This window comes from Condylura cristata, unplaced genomic scaffold, assembly GCF_000260355.1.
Source record: "Condylura cristata isolate star-nosed mole 26May11 unplaced genomic scaffold, ConCri1.0 scaffold00004, whole genome shotgun sequence".
NCBI classification, from domain to species: Eukaryota; Metazoa; Chordata; class Mammalia; order Eulipotyphla; family Talpidae; genus Condylura; species Condylura cristata.
The window spans coordinates 3327287-3341390 of record NW_004567105.1 but is presented as its reverse complement, the minus strand read 5'-3'; the positions used below and the strand labels follow the sequence as shown (position 1 = coordinate 3341390).

Below are 14104 nucleotides of genomic sequence, written 5' to 3'. Positions count from 1 at the left end.
GCGAGTGCGTGCCCGGCTCCACCGGGCGGGGGTCCCTCGGCGCGCCCTGGAGCCCCGCGCGCGGGGCCGCGTTCCAGAGGCGCCTCGGACTTTCCTCGAGGAATGAGGGGCAGGGGTGGCGGCCCCAGGAGGGTTTTCCGCCCCGCGGCGACCAGGCGCCCCCTGGTTTCAAACCCGCGGGTTTTATGAGGCGGCCCTGGGCTAAATACGCCGTCGTAGCTGGAGACACCCAGTGACCGTGGCCCCTTGGCAGGCGCTTTCGGGACCAGCCCATCCTTCCTCCTTCGGGCACCGGTGCCAGTCTGGTCTCTCCATGCTGCTTGCTCCGTGCCCGAGTCTGTTTTGTCTTTTAGTACTTTTTCCGCCTCTGGGCTAGAGACCGAGCGAGGGATAAGGCGAATTTCGAGTTGGTCATGTCTATTACGCTATAACCCAAGTGATACCCAAGTGATACAACAAAATTGGCCAGAGAGAGTTCTCCACTCAGTGAATAAAACGTCATTAGTGCCCCCCCCATCCATCTATCTCGACTGTTCAGCAGACAGACAGAGGTGTAATAGGAATCTTCCATCTTAGCATTTTGTGAAAGTTTAACAATATTTCCTTCGTCGCTGTGGGAAATCTCAATAGGATGATCATTTCCTATTGATTGGCCAACCCTTGGTGATCTGGGCTTTGAAACGGTATTCTTTTGGTAGAGTTATATAAATAGCACTTAAAAACAGAACTTGTAGCACATTGTCTTGCACCTTTACAGCAGTGGGAAGGGGATGAATGAGGTTGTAGGTCCCTACACTAAGGCATGTATCGGACCCAAGTCAGATTGACTTTCCCACTGGGGTGTGTGATGGTAAAAACAATGCTGTTGTCTTTTCTTGACCGTTTTTTAAAGCTCTTGTCCCAGACATCATTAGTTGAACAGCAGTTTCTGATAGGAATTAAATGAAATGAGGAATTCCCGTGCTGCTTTTCTAAGATCACTTTAAATGTCATGCCCTTGAAAAAAAAATTCCCTTATTTAAATGGAAGCACTTTAAAATGTTTTAAAATCAGGATGATACCATTTGTTCAAATGGTTGTAATGTTAGCTAACATTTATTGCATGCTTACCATATGCCAGCCTCTTCACATTTTCCCCTTAATCCTTACTATCATTACTGCTTTATGGAGAAGAAAAATAACCTCTGAAAACCGCACGACTAGGAAGTTCAAGGGCACAGGTACAGTCTCAAATCTGTCTGGTTTCAAAGCCCATGCTTGTTCCATTTTTGCTTCCCGGATTCTCCAGAGGAAAAAGGGCAGAAAGGACACCAAAATGTAGAGATTGCACATCCCTCGCTGCTGTGATAAATCACTCCCATGTGCTCCGCCATCCAACCAGCGTTACTTTGAGCCTGGCATGTTGTTTGACTCGTACACAGTAAACATTAGCTGACTAAAGAGCAGAATTTAAAAGGTAATGACTTCAGGTTCATGTTAGTAGTTGAATTGTGCAGTTTAATGGGACAATAAGAATGTGAATTATTCATGTGCAAAAATCCATGTTCTAGAAGATGACTTAAATGAAGCAACTCACAGGGTCTTGGAAATGCTTTCCGATGTGCTTCTACTCATCTGAGCAGCTGTGGGTGGTGTTTTCCCTTTCACCTCCAGAGTTCTGAAAAAAGCAGCTGTCCTGGCTGCTTCCCTTCACTGCCCAAGTCATTCTTTGGACCTTGGAAGCCTGACTTCCCACGGCACCTCACCTCACCGCTCACTACTCACTGAGTCTTTTTCTAGAATTACCAGTTGCCTCGTGGGTACACTTGTGAGGGCATCTTCTCAGGCTTTCTCTTGTTAGTTCTCCCTGCAGTAGTCTGCAGTGACTTCCCCTCAGTTAAAAAAAAAAAAAAAAGTGGTTTGTATATAAAATAACATACAGTAGCACTGACTTTGTTACAGTTCTGTGAATGTTAACACATGTAGAAACTTATGTAACCACCACCACAGTCCTAGCAAAGAACATTTCCATCATTCCTCCAAGCTTTCTGGTGTTATCCCTTTTGATACCCCTTTAGAAAAATGCCATCTTTTTCTAACATCATACTGTCCTTTTTTTCCACTTTCGGGTGCAGCAGGCCTTTCCTGACTTTTGTTCCAGAAAGAAACCAAACTCGAGGAATCAAACCGTCGCTCTTTTCTCCTGGGCAATACTGCTTCCATTTGGGACTTTCACGCTCACCTGTGAGCACATCTGACTTCTCTGCTTATCCCACAACAGCATTCATCTTCACCTGCTGGAATTCTCCCCTGTTCCTTCATCTTCGTTATGTTTCAAGTTAAACCTAACCTTGCTTAAACCAGCTCTTTCATCAGATTTTTCTGTATCTTCCAGTGGTGCCGTAATTTTTCAAGTTTGTGACCCTGTGATACTTAAAGGGTGTCTGAGACCCTCTGTTCGCCCAGACATGTGGTCCTGCTACTGACTCCTGCCCCTTTGTCGCCCCTCAAGTCCAGAGACTGAGGGGACACTGGTAGTTGGGCACACAGAACCGCATCAGGACCTGACCCTGCCCTGGTCAAAACCGCTGGGAACTGCCATGCACGTAGGCCTAGTTGAGGGTTCATTTTTCATTCAGGAGGCACAGCAGGACTGCCGCAGCCTTTCCAGCCTCCTCTGGTGTCTTGGGGCTCACTCAGTCTCTGCTGACGACCTAACTGAGGGGTCGGTCTTTCAGTTCCTCCAGTTACGCAGGCCTTTCCTGCCTCAAGGTTTGTGTACTTACCACTCCCCTGACCTGGTCTGCTTACACCACCCCCGTCCTCCAACCCCCCAACTTCACGTTAAAGTGCAGCTTCTTCAGAGGGGCTTTCCCTGCCCCCGCCCACTCAGTTGGGCCTCTGACTTCTTGCCGTTCCTTGACTCTCCCCGTGTCTGTCTGTCGCTGTCCTGTTCCCCAAGTCCCCAGAGCCTAGCGAGTGTCAGGCATCCAGCAAACATCCAGTAAATATTTGTTGGCTGTGTTGAGTCTGCTTTTGTTATTTATTACTCTCCTGGTTTCTGCTAGCCGTCACTCTTTTCTTCTTTCCCGGGACTTGATCCCACTGCTAGAGGCCCTTCCACACAGAAATAGGCCAGACTGCTGAGGAGGACACCCTTCCCGATCCTCCCAGTCGGGCCTTTGCCTGGGAGCCCGCATCACTAGCCAGAGGCGGTTAATGAGCAGGGCCTGAGCTGACGGAGGCTGGGGACAGAGGCTGCGCCAGCCACCCTGAGTATCCCGGCTGGGGTCAGCACTTCGCAGCTGTTCTCCCCTCAGCGCTCCCTGCTCTTGATTTCTGCCTCCACTCCCCACCCAGCAGGGGACTTGTAAAGACCTTGTATACCTTCCAGCTGAGCCGGCTTACCCTTTGACATTTACCAGCCTTTTGACTTTGACAACTGCCTCTAGTGTCTTGACCCTGCAGCCTGCCCCCCTCACTGGGCTTCCTGAAATAGTGCTTTGTTTATGTTTCCTGCCCCCTCCCCAAAGCCACCACAGGCACTTAGGCTGGAAAACCTTCCCTGGCGTTTCATTGCCTGGAGGATTTAAACTCTAACCTGTTATTTAGCGCTCTGTAGACTATCACTGTCCACGAGTAGCATACAAGCCACAAATCGGAGCCACATCTGTCATTTTAAATTTTCTAGTTGCCACATTAAAAAAGTAGAAAGGGGTGAAAATGATTTTCATACCATTTTATTTTCTGTAGTATACTCCCAGTTTGCAATTTAAAGATGTAATCAGTTAAAAAAAATACCATTGAGGTGTTTTTTGTCATTATCTTTCATGTTAAATCTTTGAAAGTTGTAGTATGTTCTTCACTTAATAGATTTCAGTCCTGATTAACCACATTGCTCATGCTCCGTGGCCACAGGTGTCTGGGGCTGCTGCCATGGGGGACAGGTAGCTCGAAACTATGTCCTCCACGTGGTTGAAATGCCCCACCTGGGTAGTGCCAGCCAGTGGCCTTTCGATTAACTGTTCCCCTTACCTCGAACTAGCTTCCTTTTCCAAGTGCACTAACTCCTTGCTCAGCACCCAGGGGTCCCAAGACTGTCCCTAAAATTTGCCATGCCCCCCTTTCACACAGTACTTATTCTGTACCTGTTAGTATGAGCGTCTGTCTGATACTTAAGCATTGGTAGGCCTGGGCGCGCACCGGCAGGAATCGTTGCCTGGTGAAACTGAACCAGCGCCAACTCAGCGCGGTCCCCTCTGCGTGTCCCTGTTGGACAGTGGCTCTTGCTCTTGACTGCCTGGTGTAAGGCCGACTTCCCCTCCAGGATTGGGAGTTCCTGGAACACAGATCTTTGTTTTACCTACCTCAAGACAGCTCCTGACCCTAGTAGGCGGCCTATAAGTAGTTGATATGAATGAGCAAATGTTTCCTGGTGTTTTATCTTTCCAATTAGAAACTCAACTCCAAGCCCTTTGAGGCCATGAATAGCGAAGGAATATATGGCATGTCTGCCTGATTGTCTTCAGAGGAACATTTCTTCTGAACGAACATTTGCCTTTCAAAGAATATTCTGCCTGCGTATTGTTGTGGATTTTTTGGCTGGGTCAAAATGAGGTTTGGCTTTAATTTAATGAGACTTAATTTCTTTTGTGGTTTGTAAGCCAGCTCTGAAAGCAACTTCAAAAGAAGAGCTCCTTGGAATTAGTGCATATTCCTCCAGAGTGAAGAGCACAGTTGCTGACTGGAAAGGCACTGAGTTAGGAGTTTAGAGTGCTGGGTACAGACATTTGCTTGATAACCACTGTGTGCCAAGAACAGGGTTGACTGACCGTTCAAAAGCTGTGGTAGTATGAAAAGACATCTCTCACTCGGAGCGGAGAGTTCATTCCTCCACTGCTCCCTCATGCTTTACTCATTCTACATGGGCTGCACTACCCTGGCTCTGTACTGCCTCGTGCTCCCAGCTGTCTCCCACTAGACTGTGAGCATCGTAGGCACAAGACCATGTTGTATTCATCTCTGCACTGCAGTATTTGGGGCCTCAAACATTTGCTGAATAACCTCGAGTAAATTACTTAGTTTTGTAGAACCTCAGTTTTTTTCTTTTGCAAGGTGGGGATTTTGTCTCAAATTGTTGAAACTGCATCAAGAATATGCATTTTAAATGACTTCTTGTGTATGTTCTGCTTCAATTATAAAGCATCTACTTAAAAAACACATGTAGATCATATTTCTCCCCTCCTGTACATTCCCCCAAACCCTGTTACCCCACTGCCCCAATACAAACGGCATGAGACTGGTGCCTGGTCTGTCTGTTCGGTGAAGACCCTGCCTCATTTCCTGCTACTTGGCCTCTTTTCTTGCTATGTGGACCCTCTCCTGGCCCCTGAAACGAGGAGAGCTCCTCCTTGCCTTAGCTGCCCCATGTCTTAGCTTGACCAACAGCTACCCAAGGAGCCCTGCAAACTTGCATGGTCTGAAATGGGGCCCTGCCCTCTGTGTGCACAAGGCAAAGCAGACTTTTAGTGTGAAAGAACTTTAACAGAATTAGTGAGTCCAGAGAGGGAAGAGAAGAGGGTTATTTTCTCCACTAAACCCCCCACTCCCCATTCCCTTGTGGGCAAATGCCCAGCCCAGTGGGGTTGGCCTGCATTGGGGCCACTGTGGCCTGAAAGCGTGCCACAAGTTGAAGGTACCTTTGGTCAGGGAACTGTGGGAAAGGGGTTCTGAAGCAGGTTCCACAAAAGCGGGACAAAAGGAGTTCCCACATCAAGACAGTGACGGCCTCTGTCAGCCTCCCCACAGGTCTCCTTACCGGCTGTGCCATGGTGTGAGGGGGCTGCGGGAAGGAGCAGGCTTCTCTTATCTGGGGCCCCTCCTTCCACAGTCGGGTCTTCAGCTGGCTGCTCATCGCCTCCCCCGCTTCCCAGGAGCTAGTCTAAGCTGCCTGAAGAATGGGCGGGAAATGGCACCTCCCTGAACGGAGGTGTGCCTGTAACAACCCTGCCTTCATTTCTGGTGCCCCTCGGCCTCCCACTGACATGTGCACCCCCAGTCCTACCCCCACTGATAGCAATTGATGCCGCTTCATCCTCAGACCCCAGCATACCGGATCCTCCTTTAGTGATTCCAAATGACCCCCACCCCACGGCTCCTCTTCAGGGCGAGGCACATTTAATGCCGCTGTAATCACTCACTGCCTCTGTGGGGGGTTTCCCTTCTAGAACACGGCAGCATGAGCAGAAGTGTTTGTCTCATGTTCACACTTGTTTCTAACACTTTAAGTTGCACATAGTAGATCCTCAATAAATATTTTCCAAATAAAGTTAAAAGAAAGACTTTTAAAAGACTTAGTCATTCTGGGGCCTCCCTGGTGGCGCAGGGCTTTGTTAAAGGCTCAGCGCTCTCAAGCTATTGGCAGTCACTGCTGCTCGAGTTCAATCCCTGACCCCCGCCCAGGGAGTGACCCACAGGCCGCAGCAGCCCTCTCCTGTCCCCCTTCGGCTCCCCTCAGCAGTGGGTTTCAGTGGCTCCGCCTGTTCTGCTCCCCACTATGTCTCTGGTGAAACCTCTCCCCCCTCAACCCACACTCCTCTGGCCTGTACCCCAGTTCTTGTGTGCATAAATAAATGAAAAATAAATAAAAATGAATAACTTTGCCATTCCAATGATTTAAATAAATTCATTGGGTTAGGGGCCATCTTTCCTTTTAAACTTATCTCTACTTTCTGTATTTACTTTATTTCCTTTTGTAATGGATAAACATTTTTAGATTACAGAAAGAATAATTAAAAATTTAAATCAAAAATATTTTACTCATTGTGGAATTTAGCAGGTATCCTTTTCATCCTTATTAAAAATGATCAGAGTGGTTATTCCTTTAAAAATCTTTTTTTTTTTGTCGCTTATGCGACTGCTACTAAACATGGCGCACACCATGGGCTGGATTAGAAGCTGGCCACTAGGATGGGCTAAGAAGAGCTCTCTGCTCCCTAGAGCCCACAGCCTAGTGGACCCAGACTTGGTGGATTGGTGCTGGTGTTCCGGTAGGCCACGAGGGAGGGAGAAGCATCATCACCAGGGGAGGGGGCACTCACAGGCTGGAGGAGGCATTTCCAGCAGGGGGAGCGAACCAGGAGCTGAGTGGGTGGCGCACAGCAGAGCACTCTGGAGGCTCGGGGCCAGCCTTGGATTCACAGGTTTGACTGCCACTTGTCAGTCAGACTCCGGTTATGCTGTGCTGGAGAACCGGAAATGACCTGAGAAATAATGATCTGATTCCAAGTATTTGAATTCCTAAAGGCATCCTAGAGGAACACTCAAAGGTAATCAAAAGCCAGAATGGTGCTTGTCACTTCTAGTTAATGTGCTTGCTTGAGTATAGTACCTGCAACTATGCAAATAATGTCAGGTGGAGTTAGAAAGTGGGACTCTTTGAAGCTTATCTGTAAGAGCAGAGTGTAAAGGAAACAGCCTCTTGATCACCTGAGGTCAGTGCCGATTCTTCTCGACCAGAGACTGAACCAGTCTGAAAGGGATGAAATTAGAAAGGATTATCCAGCGGATTTCTGCAGTTTGAAGGTCTTTACATATCGATAGGTGTCGGGGGTTCACTGAACTAGCATTGGTTTAATTTGATTGCTCACACTTGGAAGATGCTCATTAACCTATTAAAATGTCCATTGAAACAAATTGTGTGTCTTCATTGATTGACCTAGATTATAAGGGACTGAAGAGATAATGGATGTTGGGAGAATCATAGCTGTGAGTGTAGTTTACTTCAGCCTGCTTGGAAGGGAAGAAAACGGCAGCAGAGTGAGGTTGAGAAGTCAGCCCTCTCTTAAGGCGTGGAAGGCAAATAGGAAACATTCAGGAGAGAAAGAAAATCGAACGGACAGCGTAGCCGGGAATCAGTGGGGCAAGGCCCCCAGGTCATAGATGGAGCCGTTAGCACACAACCGAGGCTACCCCACAGCCCCCAAACCTGCACACTCTTCAGGGGTCTGGGCTGCCATGCACGCAAAGGCAAAGCATATTCTTAGTGTGAAAGAGCTTTGGTAAAACTAGAGAGATTTTCCCGTTGAATCACCCAAAACGATGCATAGCCTCATCGACTGACAAATGTCCAGCCAGACAGGGTTGGCGCGAAAGCTTGCAGGAAGTCTAAGCATCTTCCAGCGCTAAGTGCCCAGGGCACAAGGGGCCGGGCAAATCTGGGACAAAAGGAGCAAAATCTGAGGACAAATCAAGGTATCAGGTGCCACTGCCAGGGCCCCCTGTGTCTCTCCTCCACCCGTCTCCACCCACATCCCCTTCCCAGCACTCCCAGGGTGCAGGTCGAGCCACAGAAACGAGCTACCCTCGTGGCCCACCCGCCTTCCAGTGGGGCGGGGACGTGGTGCCGGTGCCGAGTGGTGGTCACTGCAAGTGCAAGTAGAGAAGACGGAGGAGTGGGGGGCTGTCATCTGGATACCGTGAGCTCTAAAGAAATATATACTCCTTGTTCTTCTCCACAACACCCTGCAAAATGGTTTCCATGGCATAGATGTAAATAGTCTGGGATAAACTCACAGAATTGAAATAAATACAGATTATAACTCCAAATGTTCCAGTTCCCAGAGCACATTACCTGCAGTTTAAGACAAATGAACATGTGCATTAAGCCTGAAGCTTCTGGATAGTGTAGTTACATGGTATTCTTTCCCTAAAAGCTCAGCCATCACATGTGGACGTTTTAAGTGCGCCACCATTCTTGATGATGCCATTTTGGACACGTCTTGATTTTCAAACCCTGTGCGCCAAGAACCTCAGAAAACAACGTGGCCTGGCCTTCCTAACTTAGATGCAAGTCAGTGTATCAAGAGAATTGGCTGGAGCATCTGCTGGGCTCTGATGTGGAAAGAGATTCCGAGTGCGATGAAAGGAAGCCCTCCAAGGAGCTGGGCCTGTTCCTCCTGAGAAAACCTTGCTGATGGTGTATTGTGCCTAGTCGCAGGAGACACTACCCAGATGTGGGTCTCTGGAGACTTCTAAATCTAGAATCGCTTAGGTATACTGTGGGCAACAGATTTCAACATGAGTTTTCACCCACTTTTATCAACCTTCTGCTATAAAATTTTAATATTTTTTTTCCCACCAAAGAGTTTAAGCTTTTTGCTGTATTTGTTTTGCCGTTTGGCTCAATCTCCTTAAGCAAATTGCTGTTTTCCCCTCATCCCAGGCACATGGTCTGGGGGCGTTAAAGGGAGGAGGTCTGTGTGTGCCCCCGAGAAGGTGGGCCCAGAGACGTTAGTTTGGAAACGCCAAGAGACACAAACACCACCTGCCGGCAGTGCTCTCTGCTCGGGCCTTCTTGAACTCTGAGACTCTCCTCTTGCTGCCTGGCCACCACCCTGAGTCTAAGTCACCCCCAGGCGATCTGGACTGTGAAAAGTTTCTTACCAGTTTTCCGGCTCGTACTTTCCCCCAGAAACAGCTCCAGCATCCCGTTTTCTTTCCCTTTCCGCGTTACCCCGTGAAGCTCAAGCCCCACCTGTGTCTGAGCCTAGCTGCTCTGCTGCTGACCTTCCACCTGCGTCCTTCCCTCCGTGGGAAGCTCCTGACAGCCAGGTCTCTGTTGTCGCCGATTGCCTCCCTTTGGCTTTATAAAGGTTACCCCACTTGTAAAATCTCCCTGCTTTTGATTTTTGCTGTCTCTCAAAAAGCCTTCTCTAAACGCTGTCTTCCTGAAAACCTTTGCAAAAGCCCTCTTCGTCTCAGTAGTTTTTATTGCTATGATTGGACTATCATGAAGGATAGTCCACTTTGCCAGTTTCATTCACTACTTCTAGTGGCATTTTAATAGATTATTCTGGGTGATTTTTTTTTTAACTTTTAAAAAAATTTATTTGTGCATACAGAGCTGGGGTACAGGCCAGAGGTGCAGGGGCGGTGAGAGGTTTCCCCAGACACAAGGTTGGGAGCAGAACAGGCAGATAGATCAAGTACACTGCTGAGGGGAAGCAGCGGGCCTCTGGGTGATTTTTTTTACATGTAAAATTATATAGTTGATAAAGGAGGACATGTTTACTCCCTAAGTTTTGAGTTCTAATTCTCGCCTTATTGCCCTGGCTGGGACCTCAAGTACCATGTTGAAGACAAGTGGTCTACCTGGGCTGGCTTGCTTTTTATCTCAGACTCAGTGGGTGACCTGACCCACTACTTGTGATGTTCGCTGTGTTTATACTCCCGAGCTCACAGGTTCCCCTGCAGGTCTCTGCCGTCCTTTTTCAGTGCACCTTCTTGCTCTCGTACTATGTGCTGCAAACTCCAGCTGCCTTGGCTTTCCAGAAACACAGTCCTCTCTCCTCAGCGAAAGGTCTTGGAATTCTGTCTGGTTCCCCCCACTGTCCTGTGGCCCCGGCCCCCCCTAGCAGCCTGCTGGGATGTAGGACCGACCCCACTTACCGTCACGCAGGGCTGTTGGTTTTCCTTGCCAGGTGCCCAACGTTTTGAAGACCATTGCTTTTTATATTTTGTTTTGGTTTTTTGGGTTGTTTTATATGTACAGGTACAAGTGGTCCCTGTTGCTCCATCTTTTGTGGAAGTGGAAATTCTGCCTTACGACAGCTGAGGAAATATTTAGGAGTTGCTTCTAGAGTATGGGATATTCTTTGGAATTTCCGGAGGGGGGATATCTTCATTCTTTCAGTCATTTTGATTTTGGGGAGCAACCAAGAGTCACTGTTCAACTCTGGAGAAATGCTTTGGGTAATTGTTTGGGGTTCAAATGAGTTTGAAGTAATAAGGCAGTTATAAACTGGTTTGGAAGTGAAAATAGTTGCAAAGTGTTTTCAGTGCTAGCAGTCTGTTCGAATGAATATAGGGCAACTTAGGTTGTGTATCTCGAAAAATAACTTATCTGAGGGTGTCTATGTTTAGTGATATATATTTAGTATCAGTGTTTACCTTACAGCTTTTTAGTAAACTTTTTGAAATTACTTTTATGTGATATTGTCTCTCTAGCTGGATTATGTAAACACACCGTTATCTGGATAGTTTTGTACACTTGCTCACTAAACTCTTTATTCTACAGGGTGGCCCATACGTTGACTAACTTCTGTGCAGAAACCAAGATCACTGTCAAAATCTATTACGTGGTGTAAAAGATAGTACGACAGCATTATTAATGCCTTCCTTATTTAAACTTAGAGTTATTTGTGCAAGATGTCGAATGTGAAATGAAAACATACCTGTATGTCTCCCACTGTAGGGCTCACATGACTGACCTAGGTCAGAGATGCCTGGAATCTGGAACTGTCGTGTGATGACTCAGGACCAGCCACCGGCCCAGCGGGCTGATGCACACACAGCGTGCAGTGCCGTGTGCAGCCTTAACTGCTGGGTCCGACTCTTTCCCCATGATCTTCGTTTTTTAGCTCCTGAAGAGCCCATGAATCCCCCTGCAACTCCCCATTAGCAGCAGTAAGAACTTAAAAACATTCTTAATGTTTTTAAATCCAAATTCTTAGATCTGTAGCTCCTAGTGTTGATTTTCACGCTTTGTAGTTAACTAGATTTACAGCTTTCCAGTTCTGCAGTAAACCGTGGAGCATTTGGGCTTCTTCCCGAGTGTTCGCGCTTTGTCCCGATCTGTACTTCAGTAACCTTTGTCTTATTTTCTCTTTTTTCCCAATTCTGTAGTAAATAAAAGGAAGATTACCGTGGGAAAAATTTCTTTCGAATTATTATCCTGAGATAGGCCTTTGAACCCCAAATTACCCTGGAGTTTCACAATTTTATCTTTAGTTAACATAGAGTCTGTGCAGCAGTGATGTCTGCTCACATACTCGTTCTGATGGCCACGCATTTTCCATAGAGTGTGAAAACCACAGTTCAGTGAACTATCCTTGGAGTGATGCCTTATCTGTGTCCCCAGGATATAGCAGCACCAATTTTGCTACTGGTATTGCTTGAAGGAGTGTTTTCAGTTATTTTTCAGCCTTTCCTTTCTTTGAGTATAACTTTGTGAGAGCTTCCTTCAGGCAGAAATAATGTGAGCTGCTTCTCCCCTACCCCCAACATTTATTTAAAAGTGTTTTGTGCTGCTTTCCTGTCTACTATTTGAGAAGGAGGTTCTTAGTTGACTGCATTGTCTTAGCATTTGCTGGTTACATGAGAGATACATACACAGGACTTGTTAGTTCTATGAGCCAGCTCTATATACCATTTGTGAGAGATCACCCCTCTCTCCAGTGAGAGAGGAACAGGCATCAGTAAGAAAAAGTTGAACCAGTTTTGTCTGACAGATGTACTAGGGTTTAAAACAAAACATTGTAGGGCCCTCCCTGGTGGCACAAGGGGTTAAAGAACAGCACTGAGGAGCTGTCCACAGTCACTGCAGGACGAATTCCACCCCCTACTAAGGGAGCTGACCCCCAGGGCATGGCAGACTCCTCCTGACCCACCCACTGCTCCCCTCAGCAATGTGTTTCAGTCCATCTGCCTGTCCTGTTCCCCACTGTCTCTGGTGAAGCTTCTCACACACACACACACCCATGCTAGCCTGTAGCCCAGTTCTTGTGTACATGAATAAATAAATAAATCTTAAAAAGCACACACACAGTCTTTGTTTATTAAATGTTCATTCTCCCCCTATTTTTTCACATGAAATCAGCTCATTTACTCTTTATTGTAATTAATTGTAGGGTTTTAGTCCTTACTTTAGTCTGATGTTATATTTTATTTCTATAATGACACCTTTGAGTTTTGCAAGCTTTGTTAGCATTTGTCATGTAGTAGAATTGACACATAATTGGGCTAAAGGATATAATTTCTCTGACTTGTATATGTTGTATTCCTCGATTTTATTTATGTTGTAGATAACTTCATGGATTTTATCAGTTCTTTTTGATTATGATTCTTTTAATGGTACTTGTTAACTTTTCAAATCTGTTTTTCTCTTTGATGGCTCTCTCATGCCACTTGGGCAGGGATGCCCACATAGAAAGAAAAGACAAAGCACAGGTGTCTGCTTAATCTTTTTCCTACCCTATCCTGAGACCACCTTCTGCAAAAGTGATCATTTAAAGTTGCTTTCAAAAAACAGTTTGATGTTGAAGGGGTATAAAATATTCTAGCCAATAATACAGATTTTTGGATATTCAGAATAGAATATTTTAGTAGTGAGAAACATTCAAATTCATCTGAGTCTTTTTAAGGAAAAAGTGATAGATTTTAGTGGAGGTTGACAACCCTTTTAATAAAGCCCAATTTTAGGTTCACAGTCTGCTATTGGAAAGTCTAAGGGCCAGCTGTGATTTGGAATTCAGAACTTCTTTTTAGAAAGCTAGTGAGATGGACTCGCCACGTGTTACATAATGCCCCCCCCCCCCCCCCCCGCCCCCAGGCCCAAGGCAGCCCTCCAGAGGCCGAAACACTAATATTTCAGCCGCCAGAGCTGTGACTCGTCTTACTTTAATGGGGAGACTATAAATAGTATCATGTCACTTCAGGTCACAGTTTGCTGTCAGTATGTTCAGATGAAATTTTTGCCACCAATGAATTCAGAAAACTTGTGGTTTTCATAAAATTTTAGGTTTTGGAATGTGGATTATGGCCGCTCTTTATACTTTCTTAGCTCTAGTGTTAAGTTCCTTTTGTTACCTTCAGAAAGTGGAAACCTGCTTTCCTTTTTTCTTCTACAGGATATGAGATTAAATCTGTTCTCTCCAGGCAGTTAATGGAAATTAGGGCACCCCTTCACAGAGCCTGTGCCAGGAAGCGGGCACCGTCCCAGGGCGCTTCCCGCACCTCACGGGCCTAAGGCTGAGAAACTCAGCTCCCTTCAGATTCTTCTCCAGAAGCACCTCGGGGTAATAAAAATAAAAACATGAAATTGACATGTGCAGTACTCCTGTAACTCGGTCCTGTCTTAGGCCAGGAAGCTTCAGGAGCAGCAGCCTGCTCTGACTGGAAGGCCCGCCCCAAGCGTGGCTAACGTGGTAACCTAAACAGCAAACCCTTGTGAAAGGCCTGCGTGCCTACGCTAAAACAAACTCCAGTGGCCCGAAAGCAGACATACAGAGGCAACAGACACTCTCTGGCCAATCAGCTTTTGACTACTTGCTCTTCTAGCTTTTCT

The 14104-nt window shown here is 46.7% G+C and overlaps 1 protein-coding gene across 6 annotated transcripts in view; it reads left to right on the top strand.

Moving 5' to 3' along the window:
• TNRC6B (trinucleotide repeat containing 6B) overlaps positions 1 to 14104 on the top strand; it is a 180068-nt gene that overhangs the window by 684 nt on the left and 165280 nt on the right. The window lies entirely within an intron of this gene.